At 42.3% G+C, this 18,190-nt stretch overlaps 1 protein-coding gene and 1 long non-coding RNA gene across 3 annotated transcripts in view; one reads left to right on the plus strand and one right to left on the minus strand.

Annotated features, from left to right (window-relative positions):
- Positions 1 to 2,032, minus strand: part of LOC144324787 (monocarboxylate transporter 1-like) — a 37,408-nt gene extending 35,376 nt beyond the window's left edge. The window contains exon 1 of the mRNA XM_077916126.1: positions 1,884 to 2,032. The gene's annotated coding sequence lies outside the window, so the exon portion shown is untranslated. The remainder of the gene's footprint in view (positions 1 to 1,883) is intronic.
- On the plus strand, positions 1,982 to 17,236 carry LOC144324788 (uncharacterized). 2 transcript variants are annotated; one of them, XR_013390210.1, is made up of 4 exons: positions 1,982 to 2,502; positions 6,445 to 7,068; positions 16,206 to 16,260; positions 16,496 to 17,236. It is a non-coding gene; the product is annotated as an uncharacterized LOC144324788 (long non-coding RNA). The 2 variants fall into 2 exon arrangements; XR_013390209.1 differs by lacking the exon at positions 6,445 to 7,068 and having other exon boundaries at positions 2,112 to 2,502.
- Positions 17,237 to 18,190: the final 954 nt, after the last annotated feature.

An 18,190-nucleotide genomic window follows, 5' to 3' on the forward strand; every position in this document is an offset into this window, starting at 1 on the left:
AGCCTGTGTCTAGCTCCATGCTCAGCGAGGAGTCTGCTTGAGATTCTCTGTCCCTTTCCCTCTGCCCCTCACCCTGTCCCCACCTAAACACACACATACACACACACACACAAACAAAACCCTAATTTATTAAACATTAAAAAAGATAATAAACTTGAGTATTGTTTGTCTAGGTAAGCATTACACTAAGCACAGATAAATGTTTATTTGCAAAGTTGTTTTAGAGAGCATTTATGGACACTAAAGTATCAGGGGCATGTGGGTAGCTCAGTTAGTTAAGTGTCAGACTCTTGATTTTGGCTCAGGTCATGATCTCAGGGTTGTGACATGGAGCCCCACAGTGGGCTCCATGCTCAGTGAGGAGTCCACTTGAGATCATCTCTACCCTCCTCTCTGCCCCTCCCTCTCCGCGTACACACTCTGTCTAAATAAATAAATCTTAAAAAATGTCAATAAGGAAATTTTCTTACTTCAAAACACTTACAGGATAAACTTAAAGTTTCAAAATGCTGACAATATAATATAAGCTCTAGGATATACTATCATTAAGATAAAAATCTCTTCCTTTAAAGTATATTTACAATAATTTCAACAAAAAGCCAATAGTAAATTGTTAATCCACTGCCCTGCCATATTCTGTTTCCTACACCACAAACTACAAACATCAGCATGTTGCAATCACAACAGAGGGAGGTAAACATCTGCATTTCTGATTTGCAGGTAGGGCATCCCAAATCTAAGGGTTAAGGACTCCCAAGAGGTCACTGCAACTGGCATGACAAAGAGTGGTTCACTCTGGACAAGAACTGGGGCTAATTCAACTAATGTAACTGGATCCGGGAGACAGTAGTACCCCCTGGGCCATAGTAATTACCCAAAAAGTTGCTCAAGACATATTCCGTTCAACTTTGTGCTATGGGAACTACGAAGATAGTCACTACCTTAAAGAAATTAACGATAAAGGAGAGAAGGTCAGCAAAAAATATAACCAGAGCAAAGGTTCACATAATACAAAAATTACATCGGAGGGGTTGGATTTGAGAAGAAAACGGAATTTCTATGGGCGGAGCAAAGTCTGAGAATCAAGAACAAGGAAGAGTTCAGTTTGTCAGGATGAATTAGAGGAGGGCCAAATAGGGGCCCCTGGGTGGCTCAGTGGCTGCGCATCTGCCTTCGACTCAGGTCACGATCCCCGGGTCCTGGGATGGAGGTCCGCCTCGGGCTCCCCGCCGGAAGCCTGCTTCTCCCTCTGCCTGGGTCTCTCTCATGAATGAATGAAGGAAGGAAGGAATACATGAATAAATACTTAAAAAAAAAAAAAAAAAAGAGAGGAGAGGACCAAATGGGGGTGCCTGACTGGCTCAGTCCGTAATGGGACTCCTAGGGTGGCGAGTTCCAAGCCCACTTTGGGTGTGGAGATTAAAGAAGATGAAGAAAAGGCCCAAATAAAAAATTTAAAGATTAGAAGGTCAAAGGCGGCATGCCAAAAGGTCAAACCTGAAGAAAAAAAAAAAAAAAAAAAAAACCCAAACCAAAAAATTCTCTCCTGCCCGAGTCACGCTGCAGATCGCAGAGTCACAGAACGGCCAAGCGAGCCTTGAGGCATGGGATCAGCCAACCCTATCTGACTGGACGGCCGAGGTCATTTTTCGTCCAGGACCCAAGCATCCCCGGGAGAGATGAAGCGGTTTCCCACAGGTCACCGGTGCCCCGTCCGCCCCCGCCCCTCGGCCGGTGGCCGGTGGCACCTGCCCGGGTCTCCCGCTCCCGGCTCCGGGACGGTCCTCGCGGGCCGCCTCCCTCCGCCGGGACCCGGTCTGCGCCCCGAGGCACCAGGGCAAGGGCACCGCCGGGCCCGCGCCGCCGCCCGTTACCTGACTGACCGTGAGGCGCGGCTCCCGCCGCAGAGCGAACAGGTGACGCGGCTGCGCGGGGCGGAGCCTCCCTCGGCTGCAGCTTCTCCGCGCGGGTCGCGCTCCTCGCGTGTGAGCCCGGGGCGCCGCGGCCCTGCGCCCTTCGCAGCCGGAGCCCGCCGGGGCGGAGCCTCCCGCCGCCGCCCCGGCGAGCAGCCACCCGCCCGCAGGCCCCACCGGCGCCGGGCGTCGACCCCCTGCGGCCACCGCGCCCCGTGCGCGTGCGCGTGCGCGACCCCGGCGCGCCCCCTCCCCCCGCTCGGGCCCGGGCGGAGAAGAGGGAAAAGCCGCCGAGGCCTGACAGGGCGCACCGCCGGGGCCGACTCGGGGCCTCCCGGGGCGCTGGACCAATGCTGGGCGCTCGATACGCGCAGAAGTCGGGGAAGAAGAGCAGGTCAGCGCGGGGCGCCTGAGGCGGGTCCCTGAGGAGAAGGGCTGTGAGTGTCGGAAACACCGAGACGCGAGAACGCGGAGGCCAAGCTTTTAGGGACACTGAACGTTCGGGACAGGATATAATTAGAGCCGGCAGTTTTGAGGGACCAGTGATGTGCTAAGCACTTACCTGAGCCATGGCGACCCTGTGCAGCAGGTACGTTTCCCCAATAAAGCCCCCGAGGCTCAGAGAGATGAAGCCGTTTCCGCAGGTCACGCAGCTGCCCGTAGCCAGCCTTTGAGGTCAGACCGCGGAGCCTGATTTTGTCCTAAGGGCCACTGTGGTGTCTTGAGCAAGTCTAGAGACCAAAGCGTCTCTGTGAAAGTCATTTTAAATACTGTTGGCTTTTAACAAATAACCAAAAAGGAGAAATCAAGGCCCCTGCCTGCTAAGAAATTACAATTTCTTTGAGGAGGCTGAGGTACATTTGTTGAGTCTTCGCTGCATCCTGGGACCTTGTCCAATCACTTCACTCCCACCCCCTACCACACACAATTTTCAAAACAGTCCCATGAGTGGGCCTTAAGGTTTTGTTTTGCAAACGACTGAGAACTGGCATTTGGGGGATCTGGTCCTGAGAGGTCCCCCACTCTTCCTATTTCACAGCAAAATTTTCCAGAACAGTTCAAAGTACTAACTAGTAGAAGACAGTGTAGCATCTACCGCCAAGTACTGCTTATGAGCAATAATTGCTTTTGTCTTTGTTAAAAAATGAAGAGAAGGAAAGATCTTCAGGTCATTATGGTGGCCAGGACTTGAACACTGGTGCTTTAGGATTGTTAGGGTGGCAGCAGTATTTAGGGTGGACTGTAGACGGTCGAGTTAGGGAGACAGAGTGGGAGACACTGGTTCAGGAGTGAATTCATAATGGCAATGGGAAGAGATAGAACAGAGTGATTCCCAGGAAATTTCTCAAAGAAATCTTGTAAAGTGCAGGGTAGTGGGTTCAGAGTATGGAGCCAGACTGCCCGGTTTTCAAAAACCAAAGGACCTAATTAGGGTTGTTAGGGAAATAAAACTAGTGTTTGTGAAGCACTGGGACAGACAGAGCCTAGCATATAGCGAGTGCTGAATGAGTGTTAAAAACAAAGAGAAAAAGAAATTACGAAAACAATTGCGTTTACAACAGCATCCAAAAGATTAAAATACCTAGGGCTATATTTAACCAAGGAGTTTGCAAAGCATTTAGGCAACAGTACAGTCTGAAGAAACAGTGTCCCCCAAACTGCCCTTACTTTAGACACCAGCTGTATGTGTAAGTTGGAGGGTCCCCAGTGCCACCCTCACTTTAGACCATCTAGCCACAAGTTGGGGGGTTCCCAAAATCACCCTCAAGCTCACTAACTTGCTAGCAAGACTCACAAAACTTACTGGAAGTTATGATACTCAAGGTCATGTTTATTACAGGTTAAGGATAAGTTGAAATCAGGGAAGCAGAGGGTAGAATCTGGAAGGGGTCCTAACTCAACATTTTAGTCCTGGCTCCCAACTATGATGTGGAACAATGTTCAAAGAGTTTTGCCAACCACAGAAAGTCATGATCCAGGGGTCCTGGGATCCAGCCCCATGTCAGGCTCCCTACTCAGGGGGAGTTGGCTTCTCCCTCTTCCCCTGCCATTCCGCTTGCTTGTGCTCTCTGTCGAATAAATAAAATCTTAAAAAAGAAAAACCCAGGGGTGAATCTTAATGAACTTGGATTCGCAATAGATTCTGAAATATAACACCAAAAGAGGAGTTTCTTTTGTTAAAGAAAAAGTATGTAAATTGGATTGCATCAAAATTAAAAGCTTTTGTGCATCAAAGGATAATTATCAAGAAAGTGAAAGGGGCACCTAGCTAGCTCAATTGAGGGCATGTGTAACTCTTAGAGTTGTAAGTTTAAGCATCATGTTGGTAGAGATTACTTAAAAATAATAAAATTTTTGGGGCACCTGGGTGGCCCAGTTGGTTAAACATCTGACTCTTGGTTTCAACTCTGGTCATGATCTCAGGGTCATGATTTCAAGCCCCACATTGGGCTCTGCTCAGCATGGAGTCTGCTCAAGATTCTCTGTCTTCCTCTTTCTCTGCCCCTCCTGCTCATGCTTACTCTCTCTCAAATAAATAAAATCTTAATTTTTTTTTTTTTTTTTTAGGGCAGCCCGGGTGGCTCAGCGGTTTAGGTTTAGCACCACCTTCGGTCCAGGGCGTGATCCTGGAGACCCGGCATCAAGTCCCACATGCATGGAGCCTGCTTCTCCCTCTGCCTGTCTCTCTGCCTCTCTCTCTCTCTCTCTGTGTGTGTGTGTGTGTCTCTCATGGATAAATAAATAAAATCTTTTTTAAAAAAAATCTTTTTTTAAAAAAAGTGAAAAGACAACCTACAGAATGGGAAAAAATATATGTTAATTAGGGTCTAATATCCAGAATACATAAAGAACACTCACAACACAATAACAAAAAGATAGTTAAAAAATGAGTGAAGGACTTGAATAGACATTTTGCAAAGAAAATATGTAAATGGCCAACAAACACATGATAAGATACTCAACATTATTAGTCAATAAAGACATGCAAATCAAAACTACAAGATGCCATTTCACATCCACTAGGATGGCTAAAATAAAATTTTTTAAAAAGAAAATAAGTACTGGCAAGATTGTGAACTAATTTGAAACCTCATACATTGCTGGTGGGGGTATAAAATGGTGTAGCCCCTGTGGAAAAACAATTTGGTGGCTCCTCAAAAAGTTAGAGAATTACCCTATGATCCCCCAGTTCTATTTTTTCTAGGTATATATATATCCAAAGAATTGAAAACAAATATTCAAACACATGCTTGTACAGGAATGTCCATAGCATCACTATTTACAATGGTGAAAAGTTGCAAACAATTCACTGCCCATCATCGAAGACCATCATGGAACAGACGTGGTATAGCCATTCAATGGAAGGTTATTCAGCCATAAAAAAGAATGGAGTACTGATAGATGCTACCGAATGTATCAAAATATTGTATGTGAAAGTAGCAAGGCACAAAGGTCACAAGTTACATGATTCCATTTTGTGAGATAATCCAGAATAGGTAAATCTGTAGTAGAAAGGAGGTTTAGTGATTGCCAGGGGCTGAAGGACAGGGGGAAAGGGAATGACTACTTAATGCATACAAAGTTTTCTCTGGAGTAAAGAAAATGATTTAGAACGTGATATAGGCGCTGGTTGTGCAACATTGTGAATGTATTTAAATACCACCAAAATGTACACTTTAAAACGGCTAATTCATATCAATAAATTGATATGAATTTATCTCAATAAATAAACCAAATAAAGGAGAAACAGATTTTTCATGAACTTAATGACGTTTGCTGTAGGGTCATATCAAACTTGTAACTGTATTTTTTTCTTAAAGAAAGACAGCATGATAGTCAAAATAAGTCCCTGCCTCAAGACATTCCTGTCCTAACCCTTGGAACCTGTGAATATATTACATGACAAAAGAGAATTAGGGATGCAGATGGAATTAAATTTTCTAGTCAGCTGACATTAAAATAGGGAGATTATCCTAGATTGTCTGGGCTCGATGAAATTGAATTCTTAAAAGAGAAGGGGAAGGGGGCACCTGAGTGGCTCAGGGTAAGAAGCATCTGCCTTTGGCTTATGTTATGATCTCAGAGTCTTGGGGCTGAGACCACAGCCTCAAGCTCCACCCCCTGTTGGGGTCCCTGCTCATTGGGCAGTCTGCTCCCCCTTCTTCCTTAGCCCCTACCCCCACTCATGTGCTTGCACTGCATTCTCTCTTTTTCTTTCTCTCTCTCTCACTCAAATGAATAAATAACATCTTACAAAAAAAAAAAAAAAAAAAAAAAAGGCAGGAGCAACTCTTACTATTTTGTCAGATTTCTTCCTGCCTTGAAGGCAGTACAAAATAGAATTTTGGAGTTGACAGGAACTTGGAAACCATATGGCAAAACCCACATGTTTTGTAGATGTGGAAGCTCAAAGACTTCATAAGGCCACCCAGCTAGTGACTGTTTGACAGGGTGAATATACAGTTCTCTGGACTTCACTGTGTGAAGCTTTTATTTATTTATTTATTTATTTATTTATTTTTATTCATAGGCACAGAGAGAGAGGCCGAGACACAGACAGAGGGAGAAGCAGGCTCTATGCAGGGAGCCCCACGTGGGACTCGATCTAGGGTCTCAAGGATCACGCCCCAGGCTGCAGGCGGCGCCAAAAACCGCTGCACCACCGGGGCTGCTCCACTGTGTGAAGCTTAATCTTTAAGATAAAAAAGTATTTCTGCACAGAAATGTTTAACTGCAAACACCCGGGGTACGGTGCCCTCTAGTGGCTTTGAGTTTTATCTTACAAATCGCCATTCCTTCACCTTTCTGTTTTATAGTTTGTTATAACCATTGGAGATGGGGCAAGGTAAGCTGCCTTAGATAAACTTACTGTTATTTGCAAACTCAGGAAGATTTCAAGCAAGTTTTAACTTCAGAAAATGAGGACAAGGATGGGAAACACCATTAAAGAAAAGGGGGGAGCAGATCATGTAAATGCAAAATTGGAAATTTTTTACTTTTGCTGAAAACATTGCTCAAATATTTTATCTGGAAAATAAAGAAAAATGAGTTCCTGTTGTGTTTTCACTGTTTTACTAAAAATGATGTTTTGTTTTTAATTCAGCTGCCTCACTTCCATTCTGTCCCTTGGTTATTCTTTCAACACCTCTCTTAGGTAAGAAATAGGAAGGTGCTCTTAACCCTATTTCACCAATAATAAAATGTTAAAAAAAGGTTTTGTTTTATTGAAATATAACCCTCATCTAAATTCATGTGTGAATGGTACACAATTCCATATTCCATAAAATACCAGAAAATTCATCATTTTAAAATGTCTTTTTTAAAAGAGATTTTATTTGAGAGAGAGTGAGAGAAAAAACAATCACGAGCACAGGGGGAGGGTCAGAAGGAGAAACAGACTCCCTGCTCATGCAAGACCCAATCCCAGGATCCTGGGATCGTGACCTGAGGCTGAAGGCAGATGCTTAGCCAACTGAGCTACCCAGGCACCCTTAAAGTGTACATTTAAGTGGTTTTTAGTATGTTCACTACATGGTACAATCATCACCATTATCTAATTGCAGAACATTTCCATCTCCCCAAAAAGAAACCCTGTGCTATTAGCAGTTAGTTTCAATTTGCCCTTGTGTCTCCCATCCCTTGGCAACAACTAAGTGTACTTTCTGCCTCTATAGGTTTTCCTATTCTGTATACTTCATGTAGATGGCATAATGTAATTATGTGACCTTTCATGGCTGGCTTCTTTAATTTAAGCATAATGGTTTTTTAAAAAAATATTTTATTTATTTATTCATGAGAGACATACAGAGAGAGGCAGAGACACAGGCAGAGGGAGAAGCAGGCTCCATGCAGGGAGCCTGACATTGGACTTCCGGGTCTCCAGGATCACGCCCTGGGCTGAAGGTGGCGCCAAACCACTGAGCAACCTGGGCTCCCCAAGCATGTTTTCAAGGTTCACCCAGATTCTAGCATGCGTCACTACTTAGTTCCTTTTTATGGCTGAATAACATTATTTTTTTTAAAGATTATTTAATTTTTTTTTTTTTATTCATGAGAGAGACACAGAGAGGCAGAGACACAGGCAGAGGGAGAAGCAGGCTTCTCATTGGGAACCTGATGTGGGACTTGATCCTGGGACCCCAGGATCAGGACCAGAACTGAAGGCATATGCTTAACTGACTGAACCACCCAGGTGCCTATGTCCAGTTTCATATTTTTGTGGGTAGCTGCCCAGTTTTCCCAGCACTGTTTTGCCGGAGAGACTTTTTCCTGTTCCATATCCTTGACTCTTTTGTTGAAGATTAATTGACCATATAATCCTGGGTTTATTTCTGGGCTCTCTATTCTGTACCATTGATCTATGTGTCTATTTTTGTGCTGGGACCATAATTTTCTGATTACTTCAGCTTTGTAGTATATCTTGAAATCGGGGATTGTGATACGTCCAGTTTTGTTCTTCTTTTTCAAGATTGCTTTGGGTATTCAGGGTCTTTTGTGGCTGCATATAAATTTTAGGATTATTTGTTTTAGTTCTGTGAAAAATGCTGTTGGCATTTTGATAGGGATTGCATTAAATCTGTAGGTTGCAAAAGCTTCTTATTTTGGTGTAGTTCGAATAGTCTATTTTTGCTTTTGTTTCCCTTGTCTGAAAAAAATATATCTGGAAAAAAATGTTTCTACAGCTAATGTAAATAAAATTATTGCCTGTGTTTTCTTTCAGGAATTTAATGGTTTCAGGTCTCACATTTAGGCCTTTAATCCATTTTGTGTGTGTGTGGTGGTGGGGTAATAAAAATGTGGTCCAGTTTTCTTCTTTTGCATGTAGCTGTTTAGTTTTCCCAACACCATTTGTCGAAGAGACTGTCTTTTCCCCATTGCGTAGTCTTGCCTCTTTTGTTGAAGATAAACTGACCATATAATCATGGGTTTATTTCTGGGCTCTCTATTCTGTTTCATTGATCTATGTGTCTATTTTTGGACCAGTACCACACTATTTTAATTACTCAGCTTTGTACTTTGTAATATTAGTTCATTATATGCATGCTGTAAGAGGTAGTGATTATTTCATCAGAAGATTCGAAAAGATTGTGAAATTATGTAAGAAATAACTTAGAAAGTCCCATGTATTGAGTAACTGCATTTTTCATAGTACAGGTCTAAGGATAGTTTTGAACATACCTATGCTACACCAACTCTGAAATTGCTTGGAAAAACTTTTGGAGTGACTGAATTTGTTTTCCTGGAAGAAGATTGCATTAACCTTACCCTTATCACTAGAGTGCTTCAAATACTTATTTGCAGTTGTCAGTAATACACATTGTTTTGAACAATACTTGCACAGCAAAGATTGGTCATATAAACATATACTCCCATTGCCAGCTTCTATATCCAATAAAAACACATGCATTTTTCTCTCCTTTCTCCTCTACCCCTCTCTACCCCTAAATTAAAAAACAAAAAACAAACAAAAAATTAGGCAGCAGTTGCAGCTACTAAAGAGAAGGTGGAAATGGGGCTGAGGGCTAGAGCTGTGGGGAACAGTAGTCACATTTCTTTCCTCCTCCTCCTTTCCCTCCCCAAATCCATCCATTTCAAATCGTGATGTTAAACATGAAATTACATGCATGGATCTTATGTCATAAGCTCAGCAAGTTTTGACAATTGTATATACCTCTCTAACCACCACCTAAAATCTGTCACTCCAGGAAGTTTCTTCATGCCCTTTCCTGTCTGGTCCCCTTCTTCCTAAAGAATCATAGTTCCTTTCATTTCCTTTTTTTTTTTTTTTTTTTAAGATTTTATTTTTAAGTAATCCCTATACTGAAGTAAGGCTTGAACTCATAACCCTGAGATCAAGAGTTGCATGGTCTACAGACTGAGCCAGCCAGGCCCCCCCAAAGGAACCACAGTTCTGATTTTTGTCCTCATAGATTAGCCTGATCTTGGACCTCACATAAATGGAACTGATATTATTTTGTGTGTGGCATCTTTCACTCAGCATATTTCTAAGATTTTATCCATGTTGTTGCTGGTTTCAGTGGTTTGTTTCTTTTGATTGCTGAATAGTATTTGATTATATGAATATACCACATTTTTTCCCAAGACTTCATTTTTTAGAACAGTTTTAGATAGACAATGAAATTATTTTTTTCATTTAAATTCAATTTGCCAACATACAGTACATGATTAGTATCAGATGTTGTTTTCAATAATTCATCAGTTGAGTGTAACACCCAGTGCTCATCACATTACATGCCCTCCTTAAGGCCCAGTTACCCCAACCCACGACCCACCTCTCCTTCAGCAACCCTCAGTTTGTTTCCTGGAATTAAGAGTCTCTCATAGTCTGTCTTCCTCTCTGATTTTTCCCCACTCAGTTTCTGCTCCTTCCCTTATGGTCCCTTGCACTATTTCTTATATTCCACATATAAGTAAAACCATATGATGATTGTCTTTCTCCGACTGACCTATTTCACTCAGCATAAAACCCTCCAGTTCCATCCAAGTCGATGTAAATGGTAGGTATTTATTCTTTCTGATGGATGAGTAATATTCCATTGGTATACGATGAAATTGATAGGTACAGAGATTTCCCAAATATCCCCCGCCCCCACACATGCATAGTTTCCCTCATTATTGTCACTCACCTGAGTGGTACATTTGTTACCAAGGACAACATAGTCATCCAAAGTCCATGGTTTCCTTCAGGGTTTATTGTTGGTATTATACATTCTATAGGTTTGGACAAAGTATAATGACATGCGTCCATCTTCATAGTATCATACCAGAGTACTTTCACTGCCGTATTTTCACTGTATGGTGTGCTATTCATCTTCTCTCCCACCCCCAGCAATCCCCTGCAATCATTAATCTTTTTACCATCTCCATAGATTTGCCTTTTCCAGAATGTCATATATTTGGAATCATATAGTATGTAGCCATTTCACATTGCTTCTTTCACTTGGAAATATCCCCTTAAGTTTTTTCCATGTCGGGCAGCCCACGTGGCTCAGCGGTTTAGCGCCGCCTTCAGCCCAGGGCCTGATCCTGGAGATTTGGGATCGAGTCCCACATCAGGCCCCCTGCATGGAGCCTGCTTCTCCCTCTGCCTGTGTCTCTGCCTCTCTCTCTCTCTGTGTATGTCTCTCATGAATAAATAAATAAAAATCTTTAAAAAAAAAGTTTTCTCCATGTCTTTTCATGGCTTGATAGCTCATTTCTTTTTAGTGCTGAATAATATTCCATTGTCTGTATGTACCACAGTTTATCCACTTACCTACGGAAGGATAGCTCAATTACTTCCAGGTTTGGGCAATTATTAATAAAGCTGCTATAAACATTCATGTACAAGTTTTTGTGTACACATAAGTTTTTAAATCTTTTGGGTAAATACCAAGGAATGTGATTGCAAGATTACATGGTAAGAGAATATTCAGTTTTTTCAGGAACTGCCAAACTGTCTTTCAAAGTGGCTATACCATTTTACATTCCCATTAGCAATGAATGAGCATTCCTGTTGATCTACATCCTTGCCAGCATTTGGTGGTTGTCACTGTTCTGGATTTTGGCCATTCTAATGGATGTATAGTGATATCTTGTTTTCATTTGCATTTCCCTGATGGCATGTGATGTGGAGCATCTTTTCATATGCCTATTTGCCATCCGTACATCTTCTTTGGTAATTTGTCTGTTCAGGTTTTTGGCCCATTCTTTAATCATGTTGTTATTTATGAGTTTTCAGGGTTCTTTGTATATCTTGTATAATAGTCAGTCTTTTGTCAGAATGTATCTTTTGAAAATATTTTCTTCCAGTCTGTAGCTTATCTTCCAATTTTCTTGATATTGTCATTCTCAGAGATACATTTTTAATCTTTTTTTAAAAGATTTATTTATTTATTTATTTATTTATTTATTTATTTATTTATTTATGATAGACATAGAGAGAGAGAGGCAGAGACACAGGAGGAGGGAGAAGCAGTCTCCATGCCAGGAGCCCGATGTGGAACTCGACCCCGGGACTCCAGGATCGCGCCCTGGGCCACAGGCAGGCGCTAACCCACTGAGCCACCCAGGGATCCCCACATTTTTAATCTTAATGAAATACAGCTTATCAATTATTTCTTTCATGGATCATACCACATTTTTCAACCCATTCTTCTGTTGATGTACTTTTAGAATATTTACAAGTTGTGGCTGTTATAATGAACATAGCGGTGACTATTTGTGTGCCAGTATTTTATGTAGAACACATGCTTTTAGTTCTCCTTGGTAGATATCTTCAAGTGTAGTTGTTAGGTCATAGGATAAAGGTGTGTTTAAGTTCATTAGAAACTCCTCTAAGTTCACCAAAGCAGATGTGCTATTTTGCCCAGCAATGTATGAGAGTTCCAGCTATTCCATATTCTTGCTAACATTTAACATTGTTAGAGGTTTCTACTTGGCCTATCTGACAGGTAGAAAGTGGTCTCTAATTGTTGTTTATTATTTTTTTTAAGATCTTATTTATTTGAGAAAGAGGGCAGAGGGAAAGCGAGAACACACAAGTAGGGGGAGGGGCAGAGAGAAGAGAGAGAATTCCCTCTTAATTTAGGGCTCATTCTTAAGACCCTGAGATCATGACCTGAGCAGAAATTAAGAGTCAGACACTTGGCATGCCTGAGTGGCCCAGTGGTTGAGTATCTGCCTTTGGCTCAGGTTGTGATCCTGGAGTCCCGGGATCGAGTGCCACATCGGGCTCGATCTTCTTTAAAAAACAAAGTTTTAATTTATTCATTTAAGTAATCTCTATACCCACCATGGTGTTTGAAGTCATGACCTTGCGATCAAGAGCTGCACATTTCTCTGACTGAGCCAGCTAGGTGCCCCTGACATGTTTTTCTAGCCACCCATTAATACATCTTATCTTATTGATTAATTTCAAAGGAAATTGCAAAGTTTAGTATACTTTCTTCTATTTTTAAAAAAAGATTTTATTTATTTATTCATGAGAGATACAGACAGAGAGAGGCAGAGATATAGGCAGAGGGAGAGCAGGCTCCCTGCAAGGAGCCAGATATGGGACTCCATCCCAGATCCCGGGATCACACCCTGAGCCAAAGGCAGATGCTCAACCGCTGAGCCACCCACGAGTCCCAGTATACTTTCTTCTAAATGCTTCAGCATATGTGTCATTAACTAGAGTTCAATATTTGTTGATAGTATTTTTTCTTTTCAGGAAAATTTGGATGAATATATTTTATAAGGTGTAATTTGTAATGTTAGTTTATTAATATTATGATCAATGACTTTACCAGAGCAAACTTGATCATTATAAATAGAAAATTTTGAAATTGACACGTTGTGCACTAATTTATTTCTACATTTAATTTTGTTTGCATGGCATTGAAATGATTGCTGGTTGAAGATCAAAATAAGTAGTCACAAATGGTAGCCCATTTTCTAATAGCTCACATTGTAATTTAGGTCACTCTTCAGTCACATTAATTCCAAAGCTTGAAGGAAGAGTTGTAGAGAGTCTTCTTTCTAAACTGGTATAAGGAGCACCTGGGTGGCTAGGTGGTTTAACATCTGCCTTCAGCTCTGGCTGGGCATGATCCTGGGGTCCTGGGATCGAGTCCCACATCGGGCTCCCTGCAGGGAACCTGCTTCTCCCTCTGCCTGTGTCTCTGCCTCTCTGTATCTCTCATGAATAAATAAAATCTTTTTTTTAGAAAAAGGACTTCACTTATTGAATCATTATATTGTACACCTGAAATTAATGTAACACTGTATGTTAGTTATAATTGAGTTTTAAAATTATATATTCATATATATTTAATATATATATTTATTCATGAGAGAGACAGAGGCAGAGACACAGGCAGAGGGAGAAGCAGGCTCCATGAAGGGAGATGGACATGGGACTCGATCTCAGGTCTCCAGGATCATGTCCCAGACTGAAGGCGGCGCTAAACCACTGAGCCACTTTAACCACTTTAAAAGTGGTTACCACTTTAAAAAAACTGGTATAAAAGTAGTATCTAATAAGAGTTTAGATTCCTTTTCATATATGTAATAGCTAGACATAACTTACTCCAGCAAACAATAAATGCTAAAAGTGTCTATCAGTATTAACTAGCTTTTGTACAACTGATCAATGCAATGTAAAAGGCAAAAGATTTATATCATCTTTTTTTAAAGATTTTATTTATTTATTTATGAGAGACACACAGAGAGAGGCAGAGACACAGGCAGAGGGAGAAGCAGGTTCCATGCAGGGAGCCCGATGTGGGACTCGATCCCAGGACCCCAGGATCATGCCCTGAGCCAAAGGCAGACACTCAACCACTAAGCTACCCAGGCATCCCAAGATTTATGTTATCTGAAGAGAAACCAGTATTGATCAATGCAATGTTAAGAAAATTTGCTCCAAATAAGTGAACCTGTGCATTTTATTGTGTGTGCTATTGTTACCTAAATCACTTGTTCAGTTTTGTAACCTGGATTTTTTTTTTAAGATTTTATTTATTTATTCATGAGAGGCCCACACAGAGAGAAAGGCAGAGACACAGGCAGAGGGAGAAGCAGGCTCCATGGAGAGAGCCCGATGTGGGATCCCGGGTCTCCAGGATCACGCCCTGGGCTGAAGGCGGTGCTAAACCTCTGAGCCACCTGGGCTGCCCTGTAACCTGGATTTTTAAAAAAGGGTTAAGTTGTTTAAGCATCTGGCTCAGTTGGCTGAGCTCAGTTGTTTAAGCATCTGACTTCGGCTCGGGTCATGATCTCACAGTCATAAGATTGAACCCTGGGTAGGGCTTTGCTAGGGAGTCTCTCTCCCTCTACCCTTACCCCCACCACTCACATGCACTGTCTCTCTCTAAAAGAAAAAAAGAAAGAAAGAAAAAAAAGAGTTAACACCTTCCTAGTCAACCACACTTTTAAAGTTCATACTGAGTGCACAGCAATGGCAGAAGCTGTATTCAGAGATCTGTGTTTCTGTCCAGGGAGGAGTTAGAAAACTGTACTCAAATGACCTACAACTCCACACTTGAGAATGTGGAGGAAGCCCTTGGCAGCCAGGCCCAACAGGCTTGATAGATTAGTCTTTCAAATTCCTCCCTGGGAACACCCTGCTCAGTTGGTGTCTGCTGTAGTGGCAGAAAGCCAACCCTGCTGCTCCACACATAGCAGAGGGCACCACCGCCCTGAGGATTGTCAGTGGCCTGGGGAGACTGGACATGGACTCGTTTCTCTCAGAGCACAAGGCCAGTTGGTACCCCTTGGAGCATTTAACTGAAAGAAGTCACCAAACCCACACAAGGTGTCTTAAACAGCCACACTTAATTAAGGCACGCTTTTCAGAGTCTTCAGTCCAAGAATGATTGGCATTTCATTCACTTCTACAAGGAGGAAAGGAAAGTTTCGGGAATACTCAGGGACTGACCTGTTTTCATTGGAATGGCCCAGTGTGTTCTGAGAAGTGTGCTGCAGTGTGGTATGGCAAGAAGAATACCGGTTTCTGAGTAAGGAGACTTATAGCCTGGAACATATTATTAAGTGACCTTGAACAAATCTCCTAACCTTAATTTCCTCATCAGTAAATGGATTGCTGTGGTAAGAACTTCATAAAATAATCCATGCAAAAGCACCTAACAGGGCAGCCTGGGTGGCTCAGCAGTATGGTACTGCCTTCGGCCCAGTGCATGATCCTGGAGACCCGGGATCGAGTCCCATGTCGGGCTTCCTGCATGGAGCTTGCTTCTCCCTCGGTCTGTGTCTCTGCCTCTCTCTCTGTGTCTCTCACGAATAAATAAATAAAATATTTTTAAAAAGCACCTAATACTAATTTTTGGTATATATTACTTAATCTGAAAACAATCAGATTTTTAAAACAAATATTCTTTAACACACCAACAAATGTTCTTACGTGATAGAGGGATGAAAGGGGCAGGAAGTTTTTTAGTGGACTATCCTCAAATAAATTAGAGGTTTTGGGAGTGCCTGGGTGGCTCACTCAGTTAAGTGTCTGCCTTCTGCTCAGGTCATGATCCCAGGGTGCTGAGATGGAGTCCCATATCGGGCTCCCTGCTTAGCGGGGAACCTGCTTCTCCCTCTCCCTCTGCTGCTCCCTCTGCTTGTGCGCGCTCTCTCTGTCAGATAAATAAAATCTTAAAAAAAAAAAAAATGGAGGTGTTCATGTAATTGTTGCTATTAATATTTCACTTTTTAGAGTTGAAGGGGACCTGAAGCATCACCTAAGACAATGCTAAGGTAAATACATTTAACTTCTGCTTTTTTTTTTTTAATGTCTAGTGATAGATACTGCTGCGCCTTTCCAGGGAGGCCAGATCACAAAGCCACCTGAAGTGTAAGTAATAATGGGCAGCCTTTACTCTGGTCTGGCTAGCATTTATTACTCCTTTTATGTTTCTAGCACCCAATTTTCCTCTATCATGTTCAGTTCATTGGTCCTGGGGCAGAAGAGTCCACCCCAGCTCTAGAGGTAGTCATATGAATCTAGCCTGGCCAGTCAGAGTAGTGCATGTGTGGCAGACCTCATTGACTGGCTAACTCAATTCCCATCCTCAACCGTTTCTTCCCAGCCTAACCGAACTGGAGTCTGGAAGAGCAAAACAGTTGGCTGCCCAGCTTCCCATGAAGGTAGAGGCAGCCTGTGACCCAGTTGTGGCCAATGAGTTGTGAGTGGAAGTCAGCTGGGTGCTTTGGGGAAATCTTTTGCTTTTCCTCAAAGAGGGACATTTGCTGCCCATAACATCTTTTTGCTGCTCATACCTGGATGTCCTATTTTTGGGGGGAACTGCCCCAGTCATCTTACAACAGTGAAGAAAAGGCCAAAGAGCTATCAAAGATGTTAGTCCATAGAATCATCAGCAGTAACTGCACACTCCACGTGTCTTTGTAAATAAGGAACATGAACTTTCTTTTCTTTTATCAAGTTCTGTTGTTGGTAGTTGAAGGCATCTCTAACTGATAAAATTTCTCCTGGGCTACATTGATTGATTTCCAGGATGGGTGTGTGACTCAAGTTAAAGCAATTGAACCAATGAGACTCAATCTTAGAACTTCCACTGTTAGAATGAGAAGTTCATTTGAAAGTAAAGATATATTAACCCAGAACTGGTGGAGCCAACTTGCCCCTACATGGGGTCAGCCAGAGTGAGAATGAAGCCAGTACAGAGGAAATCAGAGCTGAGATGTGGAGGGAGAGTGAGTTAGGATGACATGCTTTGAGGCCCTGATGCTGATCTGCCTGCAGTTAAGGTGCCTTTGGGCTTTTTGAGTACATGGGTCAATAAATCTCTCTTTGGCTCAAGCTTATCTGAGAGGTGTTTTCCGTCATGTATTGTAACTTGGCAACATATTACTCATGCTATTTCTAGTCTGTATTTTCCGCTGCCTGCATGTCCTCAAGTGGTATTTAAGTACCTAAAAGCAGGACTTAATATTTATCCATTTTTAGTGAGTTACCTCCTCCTCCACCTTCTCTCTTGAGACTTTTGTGGGTCCAATCCTCCCCACTCACCCCACCCACCCCTGCCATCAGCAAGGACAGTCCTCTGCTCTGGGTAAGAAGAGATGAAAGATCCCACACCTTTTAGGGGCAAGACTAAGAAGCCAAGTGCACACAATTCAGTTCCTCTCTGGTTGAAATTCATCAAGAGGCTGTTCAGAGAAGCAGGGGAGGGGAGACTATATGGAGCTGCTCGGATGAAAGGTAATTTGGTTTGTTACTATCAAATTGTTTCACAAAGTCATAGAGAAAATACAAAAAGAAAATAGAGATCACTATTATTTCATGGATGACTTTCCTTCTCAATAGCCTCTGTATTTCTCTCCATCTTCTGGTAAGCATGTATGTCTTTGATAATCAGAAGAAAATGATGATGGTTGAATCACTTCGATGGCAACAACCCAAGCTGTCAAGGCCAAGGGGTAGTAGTAGTCTCCTGGTCATTGCCAGGAGATAGAATGTCAACCCCAACTCCTGCACTCAGAGCTAGCTGTGTGGTATCTTTGATTCTCCATTTCTTCACCTATAAAATAGAGATAGTAGTACCCAAATACCTCCTTGCCTACCCATCTACCTGGTGTGGATATTGTGAGAATTAATATTCTTAGTGATACATAGGTATTTCTTGTGTGTCCTGTTATAACTAACAGGGAGGTTAGAGACAGATGACTGGTTAGAGACCGCAGGGAAGACAGAGTGAGAACCTGTCCAGCTATGCTCTGTTGGCACTTCATTACCACAGTGCCTGTTACCTCCCCCACCTCCA

Source organism: Canis aureus, chromosome 12 (assembly GCF_053574225.1).
Source record: "Canis aureus isolate CA01 chromosome 12, VMU_Caureus_v.1.0, whole genome shotgun sequence".
NCBI lineage: Eukaryota > Metazoa > Chordata > Mammalia > Carnivora > Canidae > Canis > Canis aureus.